This window comes from Callithrix jacchus, chromosome 13 (genome assembly GCF_049354715.1).
Source record: "Callithrix jacchus isolate 240 chromosome 13, calJac240_pri, whole genome shotgun sequence".
Taxonomy (NCBI): domain Eukaryota; kingdom Metazoa; phylum Chordata; class Mammalia; order Primates; family Cebidae; genus Callithrix; species Callithrix jacchus.
Window position 1 is genome coordinate 43,050,526 of NC_133514.1, and position 26,299 is coordinate 43,076,824.

Below are 26,299 nucleotides of genomic sequence, written 5' to 3' on the forward strand. Positions count from 1 at the left end.
AAGAGCCGGCCGGCAGGGTCACGTGGGGCGGGTACAAAAGGCCAAAGCCAGGGTGGGAGGAGGACTGGAAGGGGTTGGAGGCCGGTCAGCTGGGGGCTTCTTTTCGGCCTTCTCACACGTTTAGGCCAGGCAGCGACCTGGGAGAAGTGGAGCCGGTGCACTTCCATGCCGCAGCTGGGGAAACTAAGGGCTGGCGCCTGGGTGGGGTGGCTTCAGTGTCGCACGGAAATCCAGCAGCCACGCAGTATGGGAACTCTTCAGCGGCGTCTGTTTACTTTTAGCGAGCTCTCCCTCTCCACTTTTTTCGCCTGCACCCCGACTTGCGTGGCGACGGTCCGGGAGCCCGAGGCCGAGGTGTGCCCGTGGGCGGGGCTGGAGGGCGGCTTCCTGTCCTCACCCCTCGCAGCTCGCCTCATTCCCCGACGGAGCTCTCCCGCTGGAGGGAAGAGTTGGGGAAAGGGCAGAACTGGAGGCACCGGTGTTAAGCCCTTTAACCACTGACTTCATTTCTCCCCTCCACCAGCAGCTGAGTGGGTTCTTGGACCTCACTAGAGCCATTTTGTGGGAAACTCCACAGACCTGGGTCGTGTGACTTGGACAAGGTCACACAGCTAGTGTGTGGCGCTCACCTGAGCCTGGGACCGAGATTTGTCTTATTCTAAAGCCGGTCTTCCCTTCCTGACCCGTACGGAACTCCAGTCCGTACTTAGGGCAGAACCACAGGCAGGCACTTCTTCAAGGCCTGCCTGTCCGCTACTGACTGCATGAATGTTTCTTTTTGTCTTGCCTTTCATCTGCTTTAAACTCTTGGATGCGGAGATTGAATCATACCTTTTTTTTTTTTTTTTTTTTTTTAAAGACAGTCTTGCTCTGTCACCCAGGCTGGAGTACAGTGGTGCGATCTTGGCTCACTGCAACGTCTGTCTCCCGAGTTCAAGCGATTCTCTTTCCTCATCCTCCGGAGTAGCTGGGATTTCAGGCATCCACCACCTCGCCCGGCTACTGTGTTTATTTTTAGTAGAGGCGGGGTTTCACTATGTTGGCCAGGCTGGTCTCGAACTCCTCGACTTAAAGTGAACTGCCCGCCTCAGCCTCCCAAAATGCTAGGATTACAGACGTGAGACACCACGCCTGGCCAAGTCATACTTTTTTTCTGCATTCACTGGAAAGACAGTAAATGACATGAAAAAGACATACTAAAGGCTTAATCATTTACATGGAAGTGTACCCTGCTGCCTGAACTTTATCTGCTCTGTCCCCAACCCTGCACTTCCCCTCCTAGACTGTCGCCCCCAATACCTACTCATTTTATCTCAGCTTTAGCTTATAAGGGCCTCCCTCTCACTCATTACCTTAACTTCCATGCTTACTTCCTTTTCTGAGCTTCCGTAGTGGTATCATTTGCTGTAGTCATTTTGCACTTAACATTTTCTGTGCGCACTCTCTTTATATGTATATGTATGTTCTGAATACATTCGCTGGTAAGTGCTCTATTATGACTTTTTGCATCTCCAGCACCTAAAATAATGTACAAGTACTGTAGAAGGCGGTCTATAACAACAACAACAAAAGTGTTGCTCGTGAATGAAAAATTGAAGCCGTTAGGAAAGCCGGTTGTAGTGGGGCGCTTCCATAGCCCAGTTACTGGAGAGGTCTGCTTGAGCCCAGATGTTACAGGCTGCAGTGAACTCTGATGGCCACTGCACTCCAGCCTGGGAGACATTGCGAGAGGGAACCCAACCTTTTCTGTCTCTATAACCGGTCTCCACGCAAATCCTTGGCCCCTCCATACCATAGACTGTAGGGACCATTCAATAGGAATAAGGTAACTTGGGCCGGGAGCAGTGGTTCAGCCTGTAATTCCAACACTTTGGGAGGCCGAGGCGGGCAGATCACCTGAGGTCAGGAGTTGGAGACCAGTCTGACTAAAATGGTGAAACCCAGTCTCTACTAAAAAATACAAAAATTAATCCCAACTACTCGGGAACTGAGGCAGGAGAATCGCTTGAACCCGGGAGACCGAGGTTGCAGTGAGCCGAGATCGCACCACTGCACTCTAGCCTGGGCAATAAAGCAAGACTCAGTCAAAAAAAAAAGAAACAAAAACAAAACTAACTTTTCAGATGATGGTCCAGCCAAATCAATATCCTGACACTGACATAGAAACAGAAGTGTAATGTAAAGAGGTTGGCTGAGCTGCTGTTCATCACCTACTTCCAAGCTCCATCTTCAAAGCAGTACCGAAATTTGGGATACAAGATAATCCACTAAAAAGGATCTCTTTCATCCAAGATGAATCAGATAGACACACTCTCAGGTAAAATGGTCCGTATTTGTAATGAAATCACCTCCAGAAAAAATAAATTATCTTTTAGTAGAATAGGCAGATTTTTATTTCCCAAAGAGGACAGATAAAGTTATATTAATACAAAGACAATGAGTTCTTCATGTGAGACTACAGTGTGTCGCCTTAGAAGAAAAATAATGCAGAGATGAGTTGTGTTTACTCTTGGATAATTTGGAAGAAAACTAGCCACAGCCATCCCAGTGAAAGACCGAACTGGGGATTAAGAAAACACTAGCAGGAATTTAAAACAATTTATAACAACAAAGCCCAGTTGAGCTTTTCACACAGCTCCCATAAAGAGTCCCTGCTTTACATTTGCATAACTAAATGGCACATTCAGGTCTTCTCAAAATAAAAATCTCACAACAAAGACAGATTAAAGTCCTCGTCATTTGCAAGTTAAAAAACAATCTGCACTCTGAAAGAATAGTTTTTCTTTTTTTTTCTTTTTTCTTTTCTTTTTTTTTTTTGTACTATCATCCTTCAAAAAGAATGCCTTTTCTTAGTTCAACCTTTACTCAAGATTCAGCCCTGTGGAGCTGGCAGTTAAAAGTTATTTCCCCCTTGCATATTTTGCTCTAGGAATCCCTGCCTTTTCACTTGTACTTGGTAATTGTGTCTTATGCAGAGTCCATGCCAGCCTGAAATTGGAAGATTGCTCTTTCTTGATTTCGACAGGAAAAATTTTTAGTCCATTTACATTTAATGTAATTACTGGTATATTTGGATGTATGTCTACCCTATCACTTTTTATTTTCTTTTGAACCCGTTTCACATCCCCTGTTCTCTGCTTTGTGCCTTCTTTCTTTCTTTTTTTTTTTTTTTTAATTGCATTTTAGGTTTTGGGGTACATGTGCAGAGCATGCAATACAGTTGCATAGGTACACACAGGGCAGTGTGTTTTGTTTGCTTTCTCCCCTTCACCCACATTTGGTATTTCTCCCCTGGCAATCCCTCCCCACCTCCCCCTCCCACTGGCCCTCCCCTTTTCCCCCTATAGACCCCAGTGTTTAGTACTCCCCTCTCTGCGTCCATGTGTTCTCATTTTTCATCACCCGCCTATGAGTGAGAATATGCGGTGTTTCATTTTCTGTTCTTGTGTCAGTTTGCCGAGAATGATGTTCTCCAGATTCATCCATGTCCCTATAAACGACACGAACTCATCATTTCTGATTGCTGCATAATATTCCATGGTGTATATGTGCCACATTTTCCCAATCCAGTCTATCATCGATGGGCATTTGGGTTGATTCCAGGTCTTTGCTATTGTAAACAGCGCTGCAATGAACATTCGTGTGCATGTGTCCTTGTAGTAGAACGATTTATAGTCCTTTGGATATATACCCAGTAATGGGATTGCTGGGTCAAATGGGATTTCTATTTCTAAGGCCTTGAGGAATCGCCACACCGTCTTCCACAATGGTTGGACTAATTTACACTCCCACCAACAGTGTAAAAGTGTTCCTTTTTCTCCACATCCTCTCCAGCATCTGTTGTCTCCAGATTTTTTAATGATCGCCATTCTAACTGGCGTGAGATGGTATCTCAATGTGGTTTTGATTTGCATCTCTCTGATGACCAGTGACGGTGAGCATTTTTTCATATGATTGTTGGCCTCATATATGTCTTTTTTCGTAAAGTGTCTGTTCATATCCTTTGCCCACTTTTGAATAGGCTTGTTTGTTTTTTTCCTATAAATCTGTTTGAGTTCTTTGTAAATTCTGGATATCAACCCTTTGTCAGATGGGTAAACTGCAAAAATTTTTTCCCATTCTGTTGGTTGCCGATTCACACTAGAGACTGTTTCTGTTGCTGTGCAGAAGCTGTGGAGTTTCATTAGGTCCCATTTGTCTATTTTGGCTTTTGTTGCCAATGCTTTTAGTGTTTTGGTCATGAAGTCCTTGCCTACTCCTATGTCCTGGATGGTTTTGCCTAGATTTCCTCTAGGGTTTTTATGGTGCTGGGTCTTATGTTTAAGTCTTTAATCCATCTGGAGTTAATTTTGGTGTAAGGTGTCAGGAAGGGGTCCAGTTTCTGCTTTCTGCACATGGCTAGCCAGTTTTCCCAGCACCATTTGTTGAACAGGGAATCCTTTCCCCATTGCTTGTTTTTGTCAGGTTTATCAAAGATTGTATGGTTGTAGCTATGTTGTGTTGCCTCTGATGCCTCTGTTCTGTTCCATTGATCTATATCTCTGTTTTGGTACCAGTACCATGCTGTTTTGATTACTGTAGCCTTATAGTATAGTTTGAAATCCGGTAGTGTGATGCCCCCCGCTGTGTTCTGTTTTGGTACCAGTACCATGCTGTTTTGATTACTGTAGCCTTATAGTATAGTTTGAAATCCGGTAGTGTGATGCCCCCCGCTGTGTTCTTTTTGCTTAGAATTGACTTGGCTATGCGGGCTCTCTTTTGGTTCCATATGAAGTTCAAGGTGGTTTTTTCCAGTTCTGTGAAGAAAGTCAATGGTAGCTTGATGGGTATAGTGTTGATTCTGTAAATTACTTTGGGCAGTATAGCCATTTTCACGATATTGATTCTTCCTAACCATGAACATGGAATGTTTCTCCATCTGTTTGTGTCCTCTCTGATTTCGTTGAGCAGTGGTTTGTAGTTTTCCCTGAAGAGGTCCCTTACGTTCCTTGTGAGTTGTATTCCAAGGTATTTTATTCTTTTTGTAGCAATTGTGAATGGCAGTTCATTCTTGATTTGGCTCTCTTTAAGTCTGTTATTGGTGTAGAGGAAGGCTTGTGATTTTTGCACATTGATTTTATATCCTGAGACTTTGCTGAAGTTGCTTATCAGTTTCAGGAGTTTTTGGGCTGAGGCGATGGGGTCTTCTAGGTATACTATAATGTCGTCTGCAAATAGAGACAATTTGGCTTCCACCTTTCCTATTTGAATACCCTTTATTTCTTTTTCTTGCCTGATTGCTCTGGCTAGAACTTCCAGTACTATATTGAATAGGAGTGGTGACAGAGGGCATCCTTGTCTAGTGCCGGATTTCAAAGGGAATGCTTCCAGATTTTGCCCATTCAGTATGATATTGGCTGTTGGTTTGTCATAAATAGCTTTTATTACTTTGAGATACGTTCCATCGATACCGAGTTTATTGAGGGTTTTTAGCATAAAGGGCTGCTGAATTTTGTCAAATGCCTTCTCTGCATCAATTGAGATAATCATGTGGTTTTTGTTTTTGGTTCTGTTTATGTGGTGAATTACGTTGATAGACTTGCGTATGTTGAACCAGCCTTGCATCCCTGGGATGAATCCTACTTGATCATGATGAATAAGTTTTTTGATTTGCTGTTGCAATCGGCTTGCCAATATTTTATTGAAGATTTTTGCATCGATGTTCATCATGGATAATGGCCTGAAGTTTTCTTTTCTTGTTGGGTCTCTGCCGGGTTTTGGTATCAGGATGATATTGGTCTCGTAGAATGATTTGGGTAGGATTCCTTCTTTTTGGATTATTTGGAATAGTTTCAGAAGAAATGGTACCAGCTCCTCTTTGTGTGTCTGGTAGAATTCGGCTGTGAACCCGTCTGGACCTGGGCTTTTTTTGTGTGGTAGGCTCTTAATTGCTGCCTCAACTTCAGACCTTGTTATTGGTCTATTCATAGTTTCAGCTTCCTCCTGGTTTAGGCTTGGGAGGACACAGGAGTCCAGGAATTTATCCATTTCTTCCAGGTTTACTAGTTTATGCTCATAGAGTTGTTTGTAATATTCTCTGATGATGGTTTGAATTTCTGTGGAATCTGTGGTGATTTCCCCTTTATCATTTTTTATTGCATCTATTTGGTTGTTCTCTCTTTTCTTTTTAATCAATCTGGCTAGTGGTCTGTCTATTTTGTTGATCTTTTCAAAAAACCAGCTCTTGGATTTACTGATTTTTTGGAGGGTTTTTCGTGTCTCAATCTCCTTCAGTTCAGCTCTGATCTTAGTTATTTCTTGTCTTCTGCTGGGTTTTGAGTTTTTTTGATCTTGCTCCTCTAGCTCTTTCAATTTTGACGATAGGGTGTCAATTTTGGATCTCTCCATTCTCCTCATATGGGCACTTATTGCTATATACTTTCCTCTAGAGACTGCTTTAAATGTGTCCCAGAGATTCTGGCATGTTGTGTCTTCGTTCTCATTGGTTTCGAAGAACTTCTTTATTTCTGCCTTCATTTCGTTGTTTATCCAGTCAACATTCAGGAGCCAGTTGTTCAGTTTCCATGAAGCTGTGCGGTTCTGGGTTGGTTTCTGAATTCTGAGTTCTAACTTGATTGCACTATGGTCTGAGAGGCTGTTTGTTATGATTTCAGTTGTTTTGCATTTGTTGAGCAGTGCTTTACTTCCAATTATGTGGTCAATTTTAGAGTAGGTGTGATGTGGTGCTGAGAAGAATGTATATTCTGTGGATTTGGGGTGGAGAGTTCTGTAAATGTCTATCAGGTTTGCTTGCTCCAGGTCTGAGTTCAAGCCCTGGGTATCCTTGTTGATTTTCTGTCTGGTTGATCTGTCTAATATTGACAGTGGAGTGTTAAAGTCTCCCACTATTATTGTGTGGGAGTCTAAGTCTCTTTGTAAGTCGTTAAGAACTTGCCTTATGTATCTGGGTGCTCCTGTATTGGGTTCATATATGTTTAGGATCGTTAGCTCTTCTTGTTATATCGATCCTTTTACCATTATGTAATGGCCTTCTTTGTCTCTTTTGATCTTTGTTGCTTTAAAGTATATTTTATCAGAGATGAGGATTGCAACTCCTGCTTTCTTTTGCTCTCCATTTGCTTGGTAAATCTTCCTCCATCCCTTTATATTGAGCCTTTGTGTATCCTTGCATGTGAGATGGGTTTCCTGGATACAGCACACTGCTGGGTTTTGGCTTTTTATCCAATTTGCCAGTCTGTGTCTTTTGATTGGTGCATTTAGTCCATTTACATTTAGGGTTAATATTGTTATGTGTGAGTTTGACACTGCCGTTTTGATGCTAGCTGGCTGTTTTGCCCGTTAGTTGTTGTATATTCTTCATTATGTTGATGCTCTTTAGCATTTAGTGTGATTTTGGAATGGCTGGTACTGGTTGTTCCTTTCTATGTGTAGTGCCTCTTTCAGGAGCTCTTGTAAAGCAGGGCTGGTGGTGACAAAAATCTCTGAGTGCTTGCTTGTTCGGAAAGGATTTTATTTTTCCTTCACTTCTGAAGCTCAGTTTGGCTGGATATGAAATTCTGGGTTGAAAGTTCTTTTCTTTAAGGATGTTGAATATTGGCCCCCACTCTCTTCTGGCTTGTACAGTTTCTGCCGAGAGATCTGCTGTGAGTCTGATGGGCTTCCCTTTGTGGGTGACCCGACCTTTCTCTCTGGCTGCCCTTAGTATTTTCTCCTTTATTTCAGCCTTGTTGAATCTGACGATTATGTGCCTTGGGGTTGCTCTTCTTGCGGAATATCTCTGTGGTGTTCTCTGTATTTCCTGCATTTGAGTGTGGGCCTGTCTTGCTAGGTGGGGGAAATTTTCCTGGATAATGTCCTGCAGAGTATTTTCCAGCTTGGATTCATTCTCTTCATCACATTCTGGTACGCCTATCAGTCGTAGGTTAGGTCTCTTCACATAGTCCCACATTTCTTGGAGACTTTGTTCATTCCTTTTGCGCTTTTTTCTCTGATCTTGGTTTCTCATTTTATTTCATTGAGTTGATCCTCGACTTCAGATATTCTTTCTTCTGCTTGGTCAATTCGGCTATTGAAACTTGTGCATGTTTCGCGAAGTTCTCGTATTGTGTTTTTCAGCTCCTTTAATTCATTCATATTCCTCTCTAAGGTATCCATTCTTGTTGTCATTTCCTCAAATCTTTTTTCAAGGTTCTTAGTTTCTTTCCGTTGATTTAAAACATGTTCTTTTAGCTCACAAAAGTTTCTCATTATCCACCTTCTGAAGTCTAATTCTGTCATTTTGTCACAGTCATTCTCCGTCCAGCTTTGTTCCCTTGCTGGTGAGGAGTTTGGGTCCTTTCTAGGTGGCGAGGTGTTCTGGTTTCGGGTGTTTTCCTCCTTTTTTCGCTGGTTTCTTCCCATCTTTGTGGATTTATCCGCCTGTCGTCTGTGTAGTTACTGACTTTTTGATTGGATCTCTGAGTGGACACCCAGATTGTTGATGATGGAGTATTTCTGTTACTTGGTTTTCCTTCTACCAGTCTAGCCCCTTCGCTGTACGACTGCTGAGGTCCACTCCAGGCCCTGCTTGTCTGGTGTGCACCTGTAGCGGCTGCGGAACAGCGAGGGATGCTACCAGTTTCTTTTTCTGCTATCTTTGTCCCAGGATGATGTCTGCTGAATGTCAGTCTTATGGATATAGAGGGTCAGGGAGTTGCTTGAGGAGACAGTCTGTAGGAGCTCAAGTGCTGAGCTGTGAGCTCTGTTGTTCATTCAGGGCTGCTAGGCTGCTATGTTTAGTTCTGCTGCAACCTAACTCGTAAGAAAACCCCCTTTTTTTTCCTCAGATGCTCTGTCTGGGGGGGGGGTTGGGGCTTTCCTTGTGAGTGTCCGCCTCACTGTCCTGCCCAGCTAGGAGGCAGTCTAGTCACTTTTTGCCTGCCGAGGCTCCGCCCTGCTGGTGTGAGGTTCGCCCTTTTCCTGCAGGCTCCGCCCTTCTGCTGTGGTCTCTGCCCTGTTGCCTCAGGCTACGCCCTGCGGCGGAGTCTCTCTGTTGTAGCAGGTTGCCTTGGCAGTGGCAGGCTGCATCAGCAATGGGTGTGTACCTCAGTAGGGGCTGATTGCCTCGGTAATGGCTGACGCCCCTCCCCCGCGGAGCTGCACTTTAAAAAAAAACCTATTCACCGGGAGCGTTTGGAATCGCCGTTTTGTTTGTTGCACTGCGCTCCCCCAAACGCTGAGTCCCTGGGATTTCCTGGGCTGGGTCACAGTTCAAGACCCATTCAGTCTCAAGTTCAGCCCTCTCGGGTCTTAGTTTGCTGGTTCAACAGGGCACCCGTAACAGTGCGCTTTTGTATGGAGCGCTGTGGAGCGCCTCTGCGCTCCGGCGCGGGCCGGAGTCGCACCGGCTGCCGGCTACGCCAGCGGAGACCTCTGCCTGGCGTCCCGCGTCTCTTTTATACCTGGGAATTTCCCCGTTCTGTGGGCAACTAAGATCCGTCTGGAAATGCTTCCCCGACTCACCCTCTCCGTGCATCCAGCGAGAGCTTCAATCCTGGGTTGTTCTCACAGAGCCATCTTGAGTCCTCCCACAGTGAAATTTTAAAAGCATCCTGTACTCTCCGGAGGCTTTTAGGACCCTGAAGAATTTTGTGCGAATGTCAGCCGGGTGGGCGCTCCTTCTGCAGTGGCCCTCCGGGGCCCTGAGACAGCTCAGGGGGCGCCTCCCCTAGAGGCTTCCGAGGTGGGAGCGGCCACCCGGGCGAGACTCTGAAATGGCTTTTGTCTGGTGATGAAAAATAAGATCTCGCTGGGGCCTCCAAAATGTTGCATTGAACTTAGCACAGAAAGTCAACACTAGAACAAAAGTATACTAAATTGCAGGGTTTATTGCCGGCGACCACGGAGGACTCACCTCTCTCCAACCCGTGGTGTGCCTTCTTTCAAATTAAAATATTTTAACTATATCATTAACACCTCTATTAATTTTTAAATTATACATTACTAGTTTTGGAGATTACAACATTGCTTTTTGACTTATTTTTTCTAATAAATGATTACTTCTACCACTTCCCCAGGAACGCTAAGATATTAAAATACTGTCCTTTGTCTCCACTTCTCTCCTTTTTGTGTTTATTGCTGTCATGGATTTTAATTGTGTATTTTAAGCCACACAAGAATTTATACTTACTGTTCTGTACAGTCAATACTCATTTACATTAAACCTACATATGTATCCTTATATTGCTCTTCATTCCAATATGCATTTCTGTGCTTCTGTCTGAAAGTTTTCCTTCTATTTGGAGAATTCCTCTATTTTAGAGCAGGTCTGTTGATAACAAGTTCTCTCCAAGGTTGTTTGAGTTTTTGCTTTTTATTTTTTGTGGGGTTTTACTGCCTGAAAACTTCTCATAATCCTTCGTATTTTTGCTGGGTATAGCATTCTGATTTGGGAATTTTTTTTTCAGCACTTTAAAGATGGTCTTTCATTGTCTTCTGGTTTCTATCACTTCCTTTTATTCCTTTGAAGGTAGTGTCTTGGCCGGGTGCGGTGGCTTAAGCCTGTAATCCCAGCACTTTGGGAGGCTGAGGCAGTGGATCACGAGGTCAAGAGATCAAGACCATCCTGGTCAACATGGTGAAATCCCGTCTCTACTAAAAATACAAAAAATTAGCTGGGCATGGTGGCACACACCTGTAATCCCAGCTACTCGGGAGGCTGAGGTGGGAGAATTGCCTGAACCCAGGAGGCGGAAGTTGTGGTGAGCCAAGATCGCGCCATTGCATTCCAGCCTGGATAACAAAAGCGAAACTCTTTCTCAAAAAAAAAAAGAAAGTAGTGTCTTTTTTCTTTTGACTCCTTTTAGGATTTTTCTTATCTTTGTCAACAGCTTTACTCTGCTGTTTCTAAATGTGGTTTTCTTTGTATTTATCCTACTTGGGTTTATGAGTGCAGTGGGTGAACTCACAGAGTCCCTTGCATTTGTGGGTTTATATCTTTTAGGGAATTCTTGGTCACTATCTCTTCTTTCTCCTTTCCTTTTAGGATTTAAATTATACATATGTCTGAATTTTTTTATTGTTTACCATCTGTATTTCCAATCATCTTTTTTCTCCTTTTTTTCTCTCTTTATGCATGAGTCGGTATAATCTATTTAATTGTGTACTTTTAAACCCATTTGTGAGTTCTTAATTTTGGTTATTATATTTTTAAGTTCTAGAATTTTCATGCGATTCTTAAACTAAAATCCAATTCATCTGGAGAAATTATTTATGCATTTTCTCTGCTATTGCCCCTATTATCTTGAACATATCAATCCTAGATATTTTTTTTAACCCTAGATTTTTTTTTTTTTTGAGATGGAGTCTTGCTCCATTGCCCAGGCTGGAGTGCAGTGGCATGATCTCAGCTCACTGCAACCTCTGCCTCCTGGGTTCAAGCAATTCTGCCTCAGCCTCCTGAGTAGCTGGGATTACAGGTGCCTGCCACCATGCCTGGCTAATTTTTGTATTTTTAGTAGAGACGGGTTTTCACCTTGTTGATTAGGCTGGTCTCAAACTCCTGACCTCAGGTGATCCACCCACCTCAGCTTCCCAAAGTGCTGGGATTACAGGCATGAGCCACTGCACCTGGCCCAATCCTAGATATTTTAAAGCTCTTTCTGATCATTATGGTAGCTGCATCTTCTGTGGATCTATTTCTATTGTATATTCTTTCCATTGGTTTGGGTCATTTTTTTTTTTCCTGGATCTTAGATTGCCTGAGAATTTTTAATAGGATGTCACACATTCAAATATGAAAAATTGTAGAGGCTCTGGATAGTATTATCTTCATCCAGAGAAGGATTCCTACTATCCTTTGCAAAGCATTTAGAGTGAGAGCTAATCAACTTAATCAACCAGAGACTCAGTTAACTTGGGGTTGGGTTTTAGCAAGATTTAATTCACCTCTTTTTTGCTACTGCTCTGGTAGCATAAGCCTCCAGGGATTCCAACTGAGAGTCGTGTGTGTTCCCTGGGACCCTGAACTCTAATTCTTGTTTCTGCAGAACCATGAGATGGTCAAAATCTCTTCACTCTGCTTTTCAGATGCTTTCTGCTTAGCTCCTTAGCCTTCTGTCTCATGCATCTTCAGAATTTGGAAAATGACTTGAGAGAAACTTCCTGTATTGGGCTCAATTATTCACCCCTCCCTTCACACTGGGAATCTGGCCCCTCTTGTTCTTAAGTTTGTCTCTCCAACCTTGCTAAACTGACAGAATCATCCTTGGTGGTGTCTTTGCCTCTTAGGGCCTCTTCCTATACTGAGAACCAAAACTCAGACTCTGGCCTTAAGCCCAGAATTTCCTCAAGGGACAGAGGTACTGCTGAATGTCAGTTCACCTCTATGTATAGTTTCCCCTTCTCTGAGATTGTGTCCTCATAAGTCCTGTTTGCCTCAGCCACTCGTTGATGCCTTCAAACAGATGTTTTATGTTTTAGCTGGCTCTCCTAATTGTTTTCAGCTGGATTATTGGTTGGCTATAAATACCCTCATCATGCTCAGAACCAGGAAAAGTTTTTCAGATGAAATGGTCTGGTCTTCCTCCTCAGTAAAAAAAAAGTCTGAACCAGACTCTACCTGAGGTATCAAGATATAGTTTACAACACTGTGGATCAGAATCATCTAAGTACTTTTTAATAAGTAAGAGTCCAGAATTCCACACCAGACCTACTATGTCTAAATTTCTGAGATGAATTGGCTCTGTATTTTAAAATGCTTTCCAGGTATGAACATTTGCTCTGACAATAATTGAGTAATGGGATCTGGATTTATCCTCCTCTCTTAAACAGCTGGAAAAATACATAATAAAGCAATGGTTTTTGGCATAGGTTTTCTGACACAGTATATGAAACCATGGTTTGCAGACATTGGATAATAGACAATGTAGGACAGTGATTACTAGGGTAAGAGAAGTAAACAAGTTGAGCCATCTAATTGCCCCAGCCTACTGCCTTGAGACAGTTTCCAGGCCATGGGACAGGCAGTGGCAGAGCCCAAAGTCCAGCAATATTGCTGACTTGAGACAAATATCAGGATTTGGGAAGGCCAAGGTAGCTTAAGTTTGGAGGACAGAGAACCAGAAAGGGGAAAGCTACACATATATACAACACCAAGTATCTACAAAGGGATCCTCTTGCTTCTTTGGATGAGCATTGATTTGCACATATTTGAGAAGAGACTAATTGCAAACCAACTGGGGAAACAAACCACCAAAAAAGGGTGAGAGAAACAATTCCCAGAGCTCCCATATGAATGAAAATTGTGCCTGTTTCCACCAGCCAGAATGGAAAGATATGTTGGTACATTTTAGCCTTAGTCCTCAGGAGGGTGTCATCTTAGTACTGAAAATGATATTGCCTATATTAAAAGAAGTGTGGGAAATTTGAAGAAATAATGGCTGAAATAGTCCCAACTTTAATAAAAACTATAAACCCACAAATTCAAGGCATTCAAAGAACACCAAGCAGAATAAAAAATTGTAACCACATCAAGGCATATTATAGTAAAATTGCCGAAACCAGGGGAAAGTATTAGTATCTGCCAGGAAAAAAAAAAAAAAGATAATACACAGAAAAGAACAAAGATAGGAATTACATTAGACTTATTAGAAACTATGCAACCAAGAAAAAAAAAAGGCTTCAGATTGCTGAACGATTTTTAAAAATCAACCTAGAATTCATTACGCAGCAAAAACGTATTTCAGAAATGGAAGAGAAATAAAAATGTTTCAGACAAAAAAGAAAAAAGCAACTGAATGCAGTGGCTCACACCTGTAATCCCAGCATGTTGAGAGCCCAAGGCAGGAGGATCTCTTGACACCAGGAGTTCAAGACCAGCCTAGTCAACATAGTGAGACCTTCATCTCTACCAAAAAAAAATTGAAAAATCACTGGGTATGGTAGTGCATGCCTATAATTCCAGCTTCTTGAGAAGCTGAGGTAGGAAGACTGCTTGAGTCAAGACTGCACTGAACCATGATTGCACCACTGCACTCCAGGCTGAGTGATGGAGCAAGACCTGTCTGAAAGGAAGGAAGGAAGGGAAGGAAGATAGGAAGAGAAGGAAAGGAAGAAGGGAGGGAGGGAGCAAAGGAGAGAGGGAGGGAAGGGGAGGAGCTAAGATAGTTTATCACTAGAAAACAGGAGCTTCCAGAACAAGAAAGAAAAAAAGACACACACACACACACACACGCACACACGGAAGGAAGGCAGGAGGGAGGGAAGCTGGAAACACAAGATAGCTTATCACTAGCAAACATAAACTTCCAGAGCAAGAGAAAGAAAGAAAGAAAAACGTGAAAGTAGTTTATCACTAGCAAACATGAACTTCCAGAAATAGTGAAGATATTTCTTCAAAAATAAAGGGAAAGGATATTAGACTGAAATTTTGATTTATAGATAAGTATTTAGAAATTGTGGCTCATGCCTGTAATCCCAGCACTTTGGGAGGCTGAGGTAGGTAGATCATCTCAGATCAGGAGTTCAAGACCAGCCTGATGAATACGGTAAAAACCCTGTCCCTGCTAAAAATACAAAAATTAGCCAGGTGTGGTGGCATGTGCCTGTAGTCCCAGCTACTCAGGAGGTGAGCCAGGAGACTCTTTTGAACCCAGGAGGAGGAGATTGCAGTGAGTCAAGATTGCACCACTGCACTCTGGCCTGGGCAACAGAACAAGACTCCATCTTAAAAAAAAAAAAAGAGAAAGAGAACTCTGTAAATGTGAAATGTGTGGATAAGTACAATTTTTTAATTGTTTATAAGGTGATTGTGTAAGGTAAATTAATAACAATGCATTATGGGGTTTAAAACTTATGTAATATAAAATGGATAATGGGGGAATGTAGAGAAGTGGTAATAACAGTTACAAAATTTTACGCTGCACATATAGTGGCATATTATTATTTGAAGGTAGAATATAGTAAGCTGAAGGTGCATATTGTACCATATCACAACCCCTAAAAGTAATAATAAAAACCACAGTACAGCTACTAGGCCAATAGTGGAAATAAAAGAGTCACAAAAATAATTGAGAAGAAAACAGGAAAAGAATAAAAAACAAAAAATATATGAGACAAATAGAAAACTATAGCAAGATGATACACTTAACTATATTGATAATTACATTAAACCTAAGTGGTCTAACCATCAAACTAAAAGGCAGAGATTATCAGATTGTATATAAAAGCAAGCACAAGGCCGGGTGCGGTGGCTCATGCCTGCAATCCCAGCACATTGGGAGGCCCAGGCCGGCAGATCATGAGGGAAAGAGTTCGAGACCAGCCTGGCCAATATGGTGAAACCCCATCTCTACTAAAAATACAAAAATTAGCCAGGTGTGGTGGCATGCGCCTGTAATCCCAGCTACTTGGGAGGCTGAGACAGGAGAATTGCTTGAACCCAGGAGGCAGAGGTTGCAGTGAGCTGAGATGGCACCACTGCAGTCCAGCCTGGTTGACAGAGTGAGACTCCATCTCTAAAAAAATTTAAAAATAAAAGCAAGAACAAAATAAGTGCTGTCTATAGGAACACATTTTAGATTAAAAGACACAAATATGTTATATGCAAAAGAATGAAAAGTACATGCCAGGCAAACACTAACCAAAAGAATGATGGAGTGACTGTATTATCATCAAACTGACAGATTTCAGAACATGGAATATTACCAGGAATAAAGACAGATATTTCAGAATGATAAGAGAGTCAGTTTATCAAGTAGACACAATCATCCAAAATGCTTATGGAACAAATAACAGGCCTTGAAAACACTGAATCAAAAGCTGAGAGCCAAAAGGAAAAATAGAGAAATCCACAATTTAAGTTTCAGCACTGTGTTAATAATTGATGTTTTTAAGCAGAAAGAAAAGGAGTAATGCTATAGAATACTTGAACAATATTGTCAGTTAACTTGAGCTACTTGTTATAGGACGTTGCACCCAACAACAGAAGAATCCATGTACTCTCTGCCAGTGTACAGAAAATATTCACCAAGATAGACTATGTTCTGTGTTGTAAAATACATTTCAGGAAACTTAAGAGATTAAAATTATATGAAGTATGATCTCTGATCAAAGTGAAATTAGTCTGGAAAATCAAATACTTGCAAATCAAACAACATAAGTCAAAAAGAAAATGACAAGAGAAGTTAGAAAACTTCTAAAACAGATGTTTCAGAGATTTGAACAGACGTTTTTATTGAACGGACATAGAAAGAAACATATCAAAACTTATGGAATACAGCTAGATCTATACCTAGAGAGAAATTTAAATTATTATATTAGAAGATGTGTCTCAAATCCATTAACTAAGCATCTACTCAAAAAATTATTAAAAATGAAAAAAAAGAACAAATAAACCCCATAGTAAGTAGAAAGGAGAAAATAATTAAGAGCGCCAATCAATGAAATGGAAAGTGGAAAAGTAATAGAGAAAATCAATGAAACCAAAAGACTTCTTTGAAAAGCTTAATAAAATTGATAAGATTCTGAGAAGATTGACTAGGGAAACAAAAAACATGAATTAACAATGTGAGGAATGAAAAAACATAACTAGATTCTAAGTACGTTAAAAAAAGAAAGATTGTGAACAACTTTATGGCAATACATTTAAGAACTTAGATTGAATAAAAAGATTCCTTGGAAGACAATGTACTAAAAGTCACAAAAGCATAAGTAGATGATTTGAATAATCCTGTATCTATAAAAATGACAAAATTTATAGTTAAAATTCAGGCACAGATTAGTTCACTAATAAATTCTACCAAACATTTAATAAATACATAAAACCAATTTTACTCAAATTCTAGAAATTTGAAGAGGAGGGAATATTCCCCAACTCACTTTATGAAGTTAGCATTACTTTCATTCCAAAGCCAGACAAAGAGGCATTCCAAGAAAAGAGATGTCCTTTATGAGCATGACCAGCTGGCTTTATCCTAGGAATGCAAGGCTGCTTTAACATTTGAAAATCAATCAATGTAATTCATCATATTGACAGACTAAAAAGGAAAAATCATATGTTATCTCAATAGAGAGAGAAGCATTTGACAAAATCCATCTATTCCTGATAAAAACAAATATAAGCAAATTAGAAATAGGAAGAAACTTCCTCACAATGATAAGGGACATCTCTGAAAAACCTACATGATATTTAATGATAAAAGACAAATACTTTCCCTGTAAGACATGATCATAGCAAAGATGCCTGTTGTCACCGCTTCTCTATCCAACGTGGTACTATAAGTTCTAAGCAGAACAGTAAGGAAAGAGAATCAAAAAGCATCCAGATTGGAAAGAAAGAAAGGTGTCTTTATTCACCGATGACATGACTGTCTCTCTAGAATATCCAACAAACAACTACTAGAATTAGTAAGTTTATCAAGCTTGCAGGATATAAGATCAATATACGGCTGGGTGCGGTGGCTCACACCTGAAATTCCAGCACTTTGGGAGGCCGAGGAGGGTGTATCAGCAGGTCAGAGGGTGTATCTCCTGACCAAAATGGTGAAACCCCTTCTCTACTAAAAATACAAAAATTAGCCAGGCGTGGTGGCATGCACCTGTAGTCCCAGCTACTCAGGAGGCTATGGCAGGAGAATCGCTTGAACCCAGGAGGCGGAGGTTGCAGTGAGCCAAGGTTGTGCACTCCAGCCTGGGCAAGACTCCATCTCAAAAAAATAATAATAATAATAAAATCAATATGCAAACATCAAGTATAAAAGCAACAACCCAATCTAAAATTGGTCAAGACACTTGAACAGATGTTTTTCCAAAGAAAATAAACAAATTACTGGCCAGGTATGGTGGCTTACTCCTGTCATTCCAGCACCTTGGGAGGCTGAGGCAGGCATGTCACAAGGTCAATTCGAGACCAGCCTACCCAATATGGTGAAACCCCATCTCTACTAAAAATACAAAAATTAGCTGGGTGTGGTGGTGCAAGCCTGTAATCCCAGCTACTGGCGAGGCTGAGGAAGGAGAATATCTTGAATCTGGGAGGCTGAGGTTGCAGTGAGCCAAGATTGCACCACTGTACTCCAGCCTGGCTGACAAGAGTGAGACTCCGTCTTAAAAAATTGAGAACAGAATCTTGAAGAGATGTTTATAGACCCATGTTCATAGCAGCAGTATTCACAGTAGCCAAGAAGTGGCAGCAACACAGATGTTCATCAACAGATGAATGGATAAACAAAACATGGTATATACATACAATGGAATATTATTGGGCCTAAAAAAGGGAAGGAAATTCTGACATATGCTACATCATAGATGAGACTTGAAGACATTGTGTCAAGTGAAATAAGCCAGTCACAAAAAGATAAATATCGTATGATTTCCCTTATATAAAGTAGACAAATTTTCAGAGACGGAAAGTTGTATGGTAGTTGCCCTATCCTGGAAGACAGGAAAAATGGGGAGTTATGTAATAGGTAGCGTTCCGGATATGAGTAGTAGTGATGGTTGTACAATATCAATGTGTTTTTTGTTGTTTTTTTTTGAGACGGAGTTTCTCTCTTGTTACCCAGGCTGGAGTGCAATGGCGCGATCTTGGCTCACCACAACCTCGGCCTCCTGGGTTCAGGCAATTTTCCTGCCTCAGCCTCCTGAGTAGCTGGGATTACAGGTGTGTGCCACCATGCCCAGCTAATTTTTTGTATTTTTAGTAGAGACGGGGTTTCACCATGTTGACCAGGATGGTCTTGATCTCTTGACGTCATGATCCACCCGCCTCGGCGTCTCAAAGTGCTGGGATTAGTGAACACCTAAAAATTGTTAAGATGGTAAATTTTATGCTTTGGGTATTTTACCAGAAATTTTTAAAAACTAAAGTGTATTATTCAGGACTTTTGTTAGAATAAAAAAAAGAAAAAAAGAAAGTGTATTTCTATATACTAACAACAAACAATTGGAGATTAAAATGCAAAAAAAACCCCAAAACAAAACAAAACAAAAAAGCAAAAAAAAAAAAAAAAAAAAACACTAGCTTTTTACAGTAGCTTAAAAATATGAAAGCTTTGTCACACCTGTAATCCCAGGACTTTGGGAGGCCAAGGTGGGCGGTTCACGAAGTCAAGAGATCAAGACCATCCTGGCCAACATGGTGAAACCCTGTCTTTACTAAAAATACAAAAATTATCCAGGCCCAGCAGTGCGTGTTTGTAGTCCCAGCTACTCTGGAAGCTGAGGCAGAAGAATCACTAGAACCTAGAGGCGGAGGTTGCAGTGAGCAGAGATTGCGCCACTGCATTCCAGCCTAGTGTCAGAGTGAGACTCCGTCTCAAAATCAAAAACAAAACAAACCAAAAACAAACTTTGGGGATAAATCTGACAAAATAAGTGCAAGATCAGTTCATTGAATGCTACAGAATACTGCCAAAAGCTAAGAACTAAGAAAATGGGGCCAGGTGTAGTGGCTTATGCCTGTAATCCCAACACTTTGAGAGGAAGAGGAGGTGGACTGCTTGTGGTCAGGAGTTTGAGACCAACCTGGCCAACATAGTAAAACCCCAGACTCTACTAAAAAATTTTTTTAAAAAATTAGCTGGGCATGGTTGTGGGAACCTGTAATCCCAGCTAATTGGGAGGCTGAGGCAGAAGAATCCCTTGAGCTCAGGAGGCAGAGGTTGCTGTGAGCCAAGATCACGTCATTGCACTCCAGCCTGAGCAACAAGAGTGTAACTCTGTCTCCAATTTAAAAAATGGAAAGGTTTGTGGTTGGAAAACTCAGTGTTGTTGAGATATCAATTATTCCCAGCCAGGCCCGGTGGCTCAAAACTGTAATCCCAGCACTTTGGGAGGCTGAGGTGAGCGGATCACCTGAGGTCAGGAGTTTGAGACCAGACTGGCCAACACGGTGAAACCCCATCTCTACTAAAAATACAAAAATTAGCCAGGCATGGTGGTGTGTGCCTGTAATCCCAGCTACTTGGTAGGTTGAGGCAGGACAATCACTTGAACCCAGAGAAGGAGGTTGCAGAGAGCCAAGATCGCACCGTTGTACTCCAGCCTGGGCAACAAGTACAAAAGTCCTTCTCAAAAAAAAAAAATATATATATATATATAGATATATATATATATCAATTATTCTGAAGTTAATCTATGGATTCAATGCAATTGTAGTCATAATCCCAGCAGGCTTTGTTTATAGACACTGACAAGCAGGCTGGGCATGGTAACTCATGCCTGTAATCCCAGCACTTTGGGAGACTGGGGTGGGCAGAATATGTGAGGTCAGGAGTTCGACAGCAGCCTGGCCAACATGGTGAGACCCCCATTTCTACTAAAAATACAAAAGTAAGCAGGCATGGTGGTGCACGCCTGTAATCCCAGCTACTCGGGAGGCTGATGCAGGAGAATGGCTTGAACCCAGAAGGCAGATGTTGCAGTGAGCTGAGATCATGCCCCTGCACTCCAGCCCGGCGGGGTTAAAGCAAAACTCCATGAATGAAAGAAAGAAAGAGAGAAAGAGAGAGAGAGAGAAAGGAAGAAAGAAAGGAGGGAGGGAGGGAAGGAAGGAAGGAAGGAAGGAAGGAAGGAAGGAAGGAAGGAAGGAAGGAAGGAAACTGACAAGCAAATTCTAAAGTCTTATGGAAATACAAAGGATTGTCACAAAATTTTGAAAAAGAACAAAGTTTGGTGGATTTATACTACATGATTTTAAGGATTCTTATGTTTTCTCATGCAAGGCATATTAGTGAATAGCATTAATACCTACCATATTATCACAAAGGATTGTTGTGAGAATTTTTTAAGTTACTATAGTTAAGGCACTAAACCAGTTCAAGTTATATAGTGACCATAATATAAATGCGAAGTATTTAATTTGCACTTTTTTGAGTACTAGTGAGATTGACTTTCGTTTATTGGCCATTTGAGTTTTCTTTTCTGGGAAGCTCTTCCTCAAGTCTTTTGTCTATTTTTCTCTTGGATTGCTTATATTTTTCTTAATTCTTCATATATTCAAGGTACTGATACTTGTCAGTTCATATCTGTTGCATATTATGCCCTTTAGTTTTAAGCTTTTCTTTTCACTCTTTGTTAATGGTGTCTTTTGTTGAGTGGAAGCTCCTATAATTGATTTACATAAAGGTATCCTTTCTCGTTTTGTCATTTGTGCAGTGACAGTTGGTACCCTTATCTTGCTTCTAATCTTACAAGGAATGCTTTCAAATTAAGGGTGATGTTTGCTATAGGTATTTTGAGGATGCGCTGCATGAGTGTGAAGAAATTCCCTTCTATTTCCACATTGCTAAGAGTTGTTTTGTTTTTTGTTTTGAGACAGAGTCTTGCTCTGTCATCTGGGCTGGAATGCAGTGGCGCAATCTTGGCTCACTGCAACCTCCACCTCCTGGGCTCAAGTGATTCTCCTGCCTCAGCCTACCTAGTAGTTGGGATTACAGGTGCGTGCCACCAGGCCCGGCTAACTTTTGTATTTTTAGTAGAGACAGGGTTTTGCCATGTTGGCTGGTCTTGAACTCTTGACTGCAGGTGATCTGCCCTCCTTGGCCCCTCAAAGTGCTGGGATTACAGACGTGAGCCACTGCACCCGGCCTCTTGCTTGGTTTTGTGTCAAAGTTATACTTGCTTAATGAAATGAGACAAGATTGTTTCTCCTTTTTCTATACTCTAGAAAGTTTTATAAAACATAATTATTTGTTCTTTAAGCATTTGGGAAAATTCATCAATAAAACCATCCAGACCTGGTATTTTCTTCGTAGGAGAATATTTGCTGTACTGATTCAATTTCGTTTTTAGTTGTTTTTGTTTCAAGGCAGAGTCTCCCTCTGCAGCCCAGGCTGGAGTGCAATGGTGCAATCTCGGCTCATTGCAACTTCCGTCTCCTGGATCCCATTTCAAGTAATTCTCCTGCCTCAGCCTCCTGAGTAGCTGGGATTATAGACACGAGCCACCATGCTTAGCTAATTTTTGTGTTTTTAGTAGAGACGGGGGTTTCATCATGTTGGCCAGGTTGGTCTTGAACTCCTGACCTCGTGATCTGCCTGCCTCGGCCTCCCAAAGTCCTGGGATTACAGGCATGAGCCACCTTGCCCGACCATTGATTCATTTTCTTAATGATCATAAGATTATTATGGCTTTCTATCTTCTATAACCAGTTTTGATAACATATTTTTCTAAGATTGTATCATTTCATTTTAGTTTTCAGGAAGTTATTTATAATATTCTTTTATAAGCCATGTGATTTCTGTTGTATCTGTAAATACATTTTATCGTTCTTAATATTGTTTTTTTGCCTCTTTTTTTGCCTTGAATGTTATTGACAAATTTGTCAATGCTATGAATTTTTTCAAAAAAAAAAAACAATGTCTGACTTTATTGATTTTCTCTGTCTTCTCCGCCCTTAATTTCCATCTTTATCTTTAATATTTTCTATTTTATTTGTTTTTTCTGTTTCATTTTTGAGACCTAGTCTTGTCGATGTCCGGGCTGGAGTTCAGTGGCATGATCACAGCTCAGTGGAACTCCTGGGCTCAAGAGATCCTCTTGCCCCAACCTTTTGAATAGCTGGGACTACAGGCTCTTGCCTGTAACACTTAACTAATTAAAAAAAATTTTTTTTTTAGCAAGTGGATCTTGCTATGTTGCCCAGGATAGTCTCAAACTCCTGGCCTCAGGTGTTCCTCCCACCTCAGCCTCCAGAATAGCAAGGACTAGATGCAAGCCACTGCACACGGCTTATGTCTTTTCTTTTTTTCTTTCTCTCTCTCTCTTTTTTTTTTTTTTTCAGACAGTGTCTCACTCTGTTGCCCAGGCTGGAGTGCAGTGGTATAATCTCAGCTCACTGCAGCCTCAACTTCTTAGGCTCAGTGATCCCCCAGCCTCAGCCTGCCAGGTAGTTGGGACTGCAGGTGCACACCACCATGTATGGCTAAGTTTTGTATTTTTTGGATAGAGATAGGGTATCACCATGTTGCCCAGGCTGGTCTGGAACTCCTGAACTCAAGCAATCTGCCCAGCCTGGCCTCCCAAGGTGCTGAGATTACAGAGTGAGCTACCATGCCCAGCCTCATGTCTTTTCTGTATTTATTTGTAGCTACTCTATTGCCTTCTATTGGATTTTTTTTGTTTAGATTTTTTTAAACATTTACTTATTTGGAATATATATATATATATATTTTTTTTTTTTTTTTTTTTTTTTTAAATAACCCCACAATTTTTTTTTTTGAGAGGGATTCTAGCTCTTGTCATCCAGGTTGGAGTGCAATGGCACGATCTTGGCTCACTGCAACCTCCAGGGTTCAAGCGATTCTCCTGCCTAAGCCTCCTGAGTAGCTGGGATTACAGGTATGTGCCACCATGCCCACCTAATTTTTGTATTTTTAATAGAGATGGGGATTCACCATGTTGGCCAGGATGGTCTTGATCTTTTGACCTTGTGATCCCCCGCCTTGGCATCCCAAAGTGCTGGGATTACAGGCATGAGCCACTGCACCCAGCCCAGAGATGTGTGTGTGTGTGTGTGTGTGTGTGTGTGTGTGTGTGTGTATCAAAGTCTAAAGCTAATATCTTTAGCATCATCCTGAATGTCACAAGAATTCTAGAACAATTTAACTGTTATATCCCCCTGAATATACTTAATACTTTTGTCATGTACATGTCTCTCTCTTTTTTAAACTGAAACATTATTATGTGATTGATGTTTGTTTAGAGTTACCCAAGTACTTACACTTTTCTCCCTCATCATTCCTTCTTGAATATCATCCTTCCACGTAGAATCACTTTCACTCTGCTTGAAATATATTATTATTATTATCTGAAATGGAGTCTCATTCTGTTGCCCAGGCTGGAATGCAGTGGTGAGATCTTGGCTCACTGCAACCTCCGCCTCCTGGGTTCTAGCGATTCTCCTGCCTCAGCCTCCTGAGTAGCTGAGATAACAGGCGTGCACCACAACACCTGGCTAATTTTTATATTTTTAGTAGAGACGAGGTTTCGCCACATTGGTCAGGCTGGTCTTGAACTTCTGACCTCGTGATCCACCCACCTCAGCCTCCCAAAGTGCTAGGATTACAGGCATGAGCCACCGTGCCTGCAGGAAATATATTCTTTAAAAATCCAAGCCAAAGCTGGGCATGGTATCTCACCCGTAATCCCAGCACTTTGGGAGGCTGAGGAAGGGCAGATCGCCTGAGGTTAGGAGTTCAAAACCAGCCTGATCAACATGGTGAAACTCGATCTCTACTAAAAATACAAAAATTAGCCCGTCGTGGTGGCATACACCTCTAATCCCTGCTACTCGGGAGGCTGAGACACAAGAATCGCTTGAACCTGGGAGGCAGAGGTTGCTGTGAGCTGAGATTGAGCACTCCAGCCTAGGGGACAGAGTGAGACTACTTCTCAAAAAACAAACAACAACAAAAAACAAAAAAAACAGGCCAGTGTGCTGGCTCAGGCCTATAATCCCAACACTTAGGAAGGCTGAGGCAGGTTGATCATTTGAGGTCAGGAGTTCAAGACCAGCCTGGCTAACATAGTGAAACCCTGTCTCTACTAAAAATACAAAAATTAGCCAGGTGTGCTGGCACATGCCTGTATCCCAGCTACTTGGAAGGCTGAGGCAGGAGAATCACTTGAGCTTGGGAGACAGGTTGTGGTGAGCTGAGATCACATCACTGCACTCCAGCCTGGGAGAAAGAGTGAAACCCTGTCTCAAAAAATAAATAAATAAATAACCCATTTTCTGAGGATATTTTTGGACGCAAAGTCATCCCCCCTTTTAAACATTTTTACTCTAAAATCATTTTTTAAACTTTCATTTTGAAATAATTTCAGATTTAACAGAAGAGTTGCAAAGATAGTACAGAACATGTCTGTGTACCCCTTACTTCGCTTTTGGGAAGAATGGGACAGGTGACGTGTCCTTCTCATCACATCCTATCAGAGGCTACATGATATTAACCTCAATGGTTTAGTTAAGCAGATTTCTCCACTGTAAAGTTGTTCTTTTCCATTGTTTTGTTAGATGCTGGTCACCAAATCCAGCGTAAGGAAAACAGGAAGCCCCACCTCCGGGAAGGAACAGTGTCAAAGAATTTGTGGACACAATATTTAAAACGTCGAGGACTCATGAAATAAATTATCCTTGTGGGGAGGAGGGTATGCATGGAGGCAAGGCTTGCAGAGGGGAGGAGTGTTATGAAGCTTTCCTCCAAAATGTAAATTGTCCTGGTCCCTGTCACTCTTAATAGCAACCATCTTTGACTTCCTATCACCTGTGGGGGTAAGCCTAGGTTGCTCAGTAGGACCTACAAAGCTCACCTGCCTGCCCCATTTTCTGCAATGCCTCAGATATGGTGCTTTTTCGTATCCGCATGATTCTGCATGTCCAGTTCCACTTGGACAGGAAAGTTTTCGTCTCTCTGGAGCAGGTGGCAATTACATGACTGTTTCCACTTGACCCTTCTAAATGAGCAGCTAGCTGCTGTTAGGTGATTGAGTACACAGTAAGATCAATGCATCCTGAGACGATAAATCCCAGTCCTTTTCTTTTTTAAGTGTGGACTGATTTTTTAGGTTAGAGGTAATATTATTCTGGAGTCCTGTGACATGTATAACATTCTGTGAGTCCATGGATGGCAGTGCTACAACAGCCAAAAAAAAAAAAACAAATGTGAAGTAAACATTTGTGTCCCTCCTTATGAGGATCAACTGTTACCCCCTTCAGGATGAAAAGGTCCTATGTTATGTAATCAACCTATCACCCGGAAGTGATACCATACTGGGGACTCAAGACTGGTGGCTGCTGCTGGCATGCTGGGCCGAAGCATGGTCATGAGCCCATGATACCCAAGGCTGGCTTTGGTGAAGGGAAGTTCATGATGATGAGGTTTTGCACAGCTCCTGCTTTGCCACCACTGCCACTTTATTCATGAATCACTGAAGTGGTGGGAGAAGGAAGCTGGCTTCAGTCATCTTGCCAACCTGGTTATTAGGAGCCTTCTTCTTAGGGCTGTTGGTGAACATATATCTGGGCCCAGCGTTTTGCATACTACTGGCACGATCTGAGAGGTCTGTCCTCAAACCTCCTCCCCAAAGCAGCTACCCTCCAAATCAAGGTCATTCTAAGTCACTGATCATTCAGTCCAGCCACCAGCCTTTACCGGTGAATTGAGGTAGGTTCTCCATTCAGGCTAATCTCTTCTTGATGAAGTAGACAAGGAGATGTGCTGCTTGATGTTCTATCTGCCTGGAAGATTTCTCTGTATCACTGTCCTTCAGGACAACTTTGATTGTTTGATTGATTGATTGATTGAGATAGAGTTTT

The 26,299-nt window shown here is 41.7% G+C and overlaps 1 protein-coding gene across 1 annotated transcript in view; it reads left to right on the top strand.

The window, feature by feature from the left end:
* LOC118146666 (uncharacterized) overlaps positions 1-26,299 on the top strand; it is a 102,278-nt gene that overhangs the window by 1,369 nt on the left and 74,610 nt on the right. The gene's annotated exons all lie outside the window — the stretch shown is intronic.